Genomic DNA, 5,977 nt, shown 5'->3' with positions numbered 1-5,977 from the left:
GGAAATTTTTGAAATGTGAATAAATATTTGCATGATTCGGTAATTTTTGGCAGACGAATGAGTTGACTGCGGCTCGTATATCACCATCATTAAAATTTCCTCATTTATATTTTTTTTGCTTTTGATGTTTTTTCATAAATAAATTGGTTTATGTTTTCTTTTCTAATAAACCCACACTGTGATTTATTTATATAAAGATCATATGTATGTGTTATATTGAAATAAAAATATGGGTATGTATACGGGTATTTCCAAACTGAAGTTACGTTACACTCGTTACGTGACAAGTGAAAATTTTAAAAAGGTCTATTCAGTAAAAAAAAAATTACAACCGTTGCACAATGGGGATGCCTCATACAAGTTGGTGCTCAAAAGTCTGTAACTGGATTTTTCTCCTGAAAACTACGAAGACACATCCAAAACGGAAATATAATATTATTTTTATAATATTATTTCATTATTTTCTGTACTAACACTGTTCAACATTTTTTTTCTTGTTAAATTGAAAAATATGTAGAGAAAAATAATAAACCCAGATCATCCACTATTTCCAATAAGTCACTTCGTGTTCTAAACACTGAAAAACTAACTCATTGTACATTGATAATTGTAATTATGGTAACGGGCCATAAAGATTACTTAAAATAGAAACAATAACAAAACGGTACAAGGCACGATAAAAATTTTATTCGTCTATATAATCATCAGATTCAGGTTGTGTATATTCGAAATTCTCTTCTAAAAGCATGTATTTTACTTCTGGATCAAATGATTTTCTTTTTACTGTTTGTAAAGGTCTTAAACTCGTAACATGAGGATCAGAAGAATAAAGTAGACGATTAAATACATCTTCAAGGTTAGCTTTCCTTGAAGTTTTTCGGCTAAAACGTTCACGATACGCTTTGAAATCTTCGTGAAAATTCGTGATTCGAAAAAAACATGCGGCAGTTCAGAGAAGTTTCTTCAGATGGGGGTTAATTGTGTCGAGAACTTGTTTGGCTTCACTGCGCTTTCCACTAGCTCGCAGGCTCATTTGTGCTGTGAACGTTAATTGTTCGTGGGAATAATCTTGACGAAGCTAGGACGTTTTCCTACGTTTTGACTGGTCACTAAATTCCCTAAAGTCTTTAGTGGGCCTTCCTTCTTTCGGTGTGATACCCCACAAATTGACAAGTTTTTTCTAACCACGCTTTTTCCGATTCATAAAATCTATTTTTGTGTCTAACGCATCCGATCCATTTTAAGATAATGTAGCTCTTGAAATTGCGCAAACATATTTGCAACTTCTTTCTTTCCGAAGCTGGGCAGCTGGTTTAGCCTGAAATATATGGTTCCACATCTCTGAACTTGCATTGTAGTAATTTAGACGGGCTTTTAAAAAATATTTCACACAAATCCCGATTTTTAATGTATAAAATGGTTCCGTCTGGAATAAAAGTTAACAGTATTGAAATAAAGAATAAATACATACGGTATATACCATTCTCTTCCATTAGTTTGAATTTTTCTTAAAACACTCCCACTTGGAACATATTTTTCATAAAATAATGACAAAATGTGCCTGACAAATATTAATAAGTTCTCGTTAAAACATATTTTTCTCAAAAATGCGCAACGCACAAGCAAATCGTTTAAGTTTACTTATATATAAAGACTTGCGGTTATAACAAAAAAAGATTCGGAAAAAGAACCTTGCGCATTTTGGAAAAAAACGAATTTAAAAATTCACTATGAAAAAAAATTGTTTATTAAATTTTTTTCCTTATATCTCAGAAACCATTGAAATTATGTAATGATGTAAAGTTGTAAAACAATCAGCACACATTGCTTATTCAACGACATAGTTCCTTCTAATTTAATAGTAACCTTAAACATAATAAGACAGCCTTTAATAACACTTATGAACTCGCCTTCGATATCGGAAAAAAAAATTTCTGACTGAAAAGTTACCTTTGAGCTGTTGTACGCGGCAACTGGTAATAGTTTGGAGACCAATGTTTATACACGAGATTTGCTAGTTTGTTATGACTCTGCTGGTATATATTTTTTTATCTTTAATACCAACTTTCGAAAAATGAGTTTTGAGCATCGCCCTCTATAAAGAAGCCCCAGTGTGCGTTGGTAGTAGCGATTTGAAGATATTAGTAAACATACGCGCTGGTGTGAAGTGGATTTTGACTTCGATTATAAAATCGCAAAACTCTGCGAAGTGGGCAAGATTATTTGTAAAAAAGTTTTTGTAAAAATATTGGAAATGTTTAAGGCTAATTTCCCAAGTCTTTAAATGTAGAAATCTTTTCTGCTTTATGTTTAATCAGTTGAACTATCTGACGTTACGTTACCTGGCGTTACGTTAGTCAAATTTCCATTGAAACATTTTTGTGAATATTGTTCTTGAAAGAACATATGAATTGAATGAAGAAAATATGAATTTTGTGTGGAGCGCACTTTTTGTTTTGACATAAGCTAAGCGCCACCAGCTTAATTTTTTTTTTGGAAATCTATCTCTTATTACGTTTCAACTAAACATGCCGAATGTGAAACAAATCAGAGCATAAATACGATTTTTAAAAATATCTCGACCCTGGCGCCACCTAACGAGACCATTTTTGGCAAAAATGTTTCTGCTTACATAACCAATATATATTATAAATAGCAGCCAAATCGGAATAAAAATAAGTTACATACAGGACTTTTAATTTTGTTACGCGGTGGCCTTTCACTGGAACCACCCATATTTAAAACAAATCCGTATTTTTATTCAATCTACGTAACTGATTTCATTTTTTTAATTGTGCCTTAATGAGGTTTTCATAAAAGTCTTGTTGAAAGCGACGTTGAAATCCTTATAAAGCCGTCTCATGTAAATGTGCTTTAATTTTGAAAATTTTATTAACGCTGCTGGAACAAAAATATTGTAGGTACTTTTTTGTTTGGGCGTAAGGAAAAGTAGAGATTTTTTCGGGTGATGGTAAGGATTTTCGAAAAAACATGTGGCATCACTACAACAAACACCATATAAATTCATATTTCATACTTTGTACAAAAATTAGAAAAATTATGCTTATTTTCACCAAAATTTCAAACTTTTTAATCAGAATTTTGGTATGCAGTTTTGTAGACAGTTTAATTATAGTATGAAGTACAAGTTTCAAGCTGCTATAAAATCCCGTTAAATTTTTTTTTTTCTGGTATTCCATATAAATGGAAATTGTCGAACATACTTTTATATGGAAAAAATATGAAACACCTTCAACCAAAAAAACAAATAATTTTTGTGAGCTGTCTGCAAATGTTTTTTGATGTTGGCTGTTGTCTGTAGGGATGAAACGATACCATGCAGGTATGGTGACAGGTAATAAGGTCAATGGAAATAAGGTCAATTGACTTTATTTCCCACCCTGGTGCGAAATAAAGTCAATTGACATTATTACCTTTTCAAAAGCGAAATAAAGTCAACAAAAATTTGGAAATAAAGTCATTGACGCTATTTCCTCATTCAAATGGAAATAGCGTCAACAATGCTTAAAGTGTGTCGATTCATAGAAAAAAATGTTGTTCTTACAATAAACATTGCCCCGTAAGTGTTGTTTTTTAATAGATGAAAAAGGCTTTTGCCAAATCCTCAGTGTTGTGATATTAATCCACACACAATCATGAACTACCTCCAATTGATTCTATTAAAAAAAGAATATAAATTACGAATATGTAAAAACACGATGCGAAAAACTAAACGCCTGCGTACAGCTGGAATACGAGAAATTTTTGAAGAAAGAGTGGAGAAATGATCCATAACATGCAAAACATTTTTCGTTTCTACAAAAATAAAGCGAACACTATTAAATTGAAGAAACAGTACATGTCCAAAAACCCCGGAGGAGCACTGAAAGAATTCTGTGTTTTAAATTAGCATATTTTGAACGAATTCGGAATGTCTAAGGTGGAAAAGAACCCAACCTTTCTATAAGGAAACAATTCTAGAAAAAGGATTTTCTTACACTGTATTTATGTCTCCGCCAGCAGTCATTTAAAAGCAGCTAAGGAGAACGACGACACTATTTATTAGATGGCACATTCAACGAGCCAATGTGCCAAAATGCGGGTATAAACAATTATTGATTATTTAATATCGGAACCGAGATCATATAAGTTAATGGATTGGTTTTCACACACTTTTGAAACACAAATTATATGCTTTTTTACTGCAGACAAGTTGTTGCCTCAAAACACAGCAGAAATCTTCCAATCAGGGCTGCCAACTCTCCTTAGTTTTGAGGTGCCATATTGAGGATAAAAAAAGTGCTAAAATGTGCCAAATAGAAAAATAAAAGTGCCAAAAAAGGTGTAATTCCTTTTAATCATTCACATTTAGCAATAAAATAAAGCCTCATTTTCAAAACAAAAGTGCAATGATAAAATAAGATAAACCAGTTGAATAGCCTTTATAAATTAGAAAATTTTAGTTGAGAAAAAGAAGTGCACGCAAAGGATTTCACAAAAATGTATTGAAATGTTATTTTTTTTACAAAAGTGCCATTTTGGCATTTTGTGCCAAATTGAAAAATTAAGTGCCATTTGAAATAAAATAGGAACAAATGGCACGGTTTGAGCCAAGTTGGCATCCCTGCTTCCAATAACTTACAAATATAAAAATGTGAAATATCGAGGGCTTGAATTCATTAATACCCTCTATCTGCAATTTGCACAAAAACTAATTTCTGATTTTAGAAACCATCTGGGACTTATTACCTGTCGTTATATAAGGTAGCATTAATATCACTGATGACAGTTAAAGCTTAGGTGGATTTTTATATCAGAATCTCATCTTTGTGAAAAGTGTGCAGATAGGGGGTATTATTGAATATAAGCCCTCGATGTTTAAAATATATAAAAATTTTATTTTAACGTTTACAAAAAATTAATCTACCTGCGCTACAGCACGTCGGGAGACGGGGAGGGCCGGACGCGCGGGGTACGCGGGGCGCGAGCGCGAGCGCGACGCACGCGGTGTGGCGCGCTGACGCGGCCCGCCGCGAAGCTAAGCAAATTTAATGTTTGAAAGAGAAATAATGTCAATTGATTTTATTTCGTTTTTAAAAAGGTAATAATGTCAATTGACTTTATTACGCACCAAGGTGGGAAATAAAGTCAATTGACCTTATTTCCGTTGATCTTATTACCTGTCACCGCAAGTATCGATACTTTTACTTGGAAGTAGTATCGAAAAAATGTATCGATGCCTGAAAAATATCTGACCTAAATTATCGATACCTACTCGTATTCCGTATTAATCCAAATTGTCCCAGATTAATTTATTTTAGATTTTTTTAGGTTTCACCTATATACAGGGTAAAGGTAGCGTTAAAGTAAAGGAAAAAATATGACTAAAACTTTGGGAGTAGTATAGTTCTTCCGATATCGGCCGTTGCCATACGGCAACACGGGGCGTATTCCAGATGGATTGTTGGAGGACAGTATTTGGTTAAAATATGAAATAATAGAAACATTGTGTATAAGTTTTAATACATTTATTGATAACTAGCCAATGCCCGCTTACTTCGCAGCGTTTAATAAGAACTTTTGCATTGGCAAAAGAGCGTTTAAAAGCAAAAATAGTCTGTGAAGTCAAAATTTTTGGTTTAAGTTAAAACCAATAAGGCGCAGTATACTCCTCACACATAATAGTAACGCTGTGATACCATATGGAATACCAATCCCTTTCGGTTTCATCAGCTTTACAGATGGCCTTATTTCCACTTGTGAGATCTCTGCCAAGCATGCGTAATCTTTTTCTATGATCTTGCAAGGACCATGTACATATGTATGTAAGATAACCTCCGACAATCTGACGGAACTCTGGTTTTTGAGTTTAGTCCGAACAACGAACACGGCTATCATTTTATGTATATAGGTATGTAGATAGGACAGTCTATAGCGAAACTCGTGAAATCAAAGCTCTATTCTTTGTGAAAAATTT

The sequence above is a fragment of the Rhagoletis pomonella genome, unplaced genomic scaffold (assembly GCF_013731165.1).
Source record: "Rhagoletis pomonella isolate Grant_MI unplaced genomic scaffold, Rhpom_1.0 Rhpom_scaffold_00147, whole genome shotgun sequence".
Lineage (NCBI taxonomy): Eukaryota > Metazoa > Arthropoda > Insecta > Diptera > Tephritidae > Rhagoletis > Rhagoletis pomonella.
The sequence above is the reverse complement of the archived record's forward strand: the minus strand, read 5'-3'. Positions refer to the sequence as shown.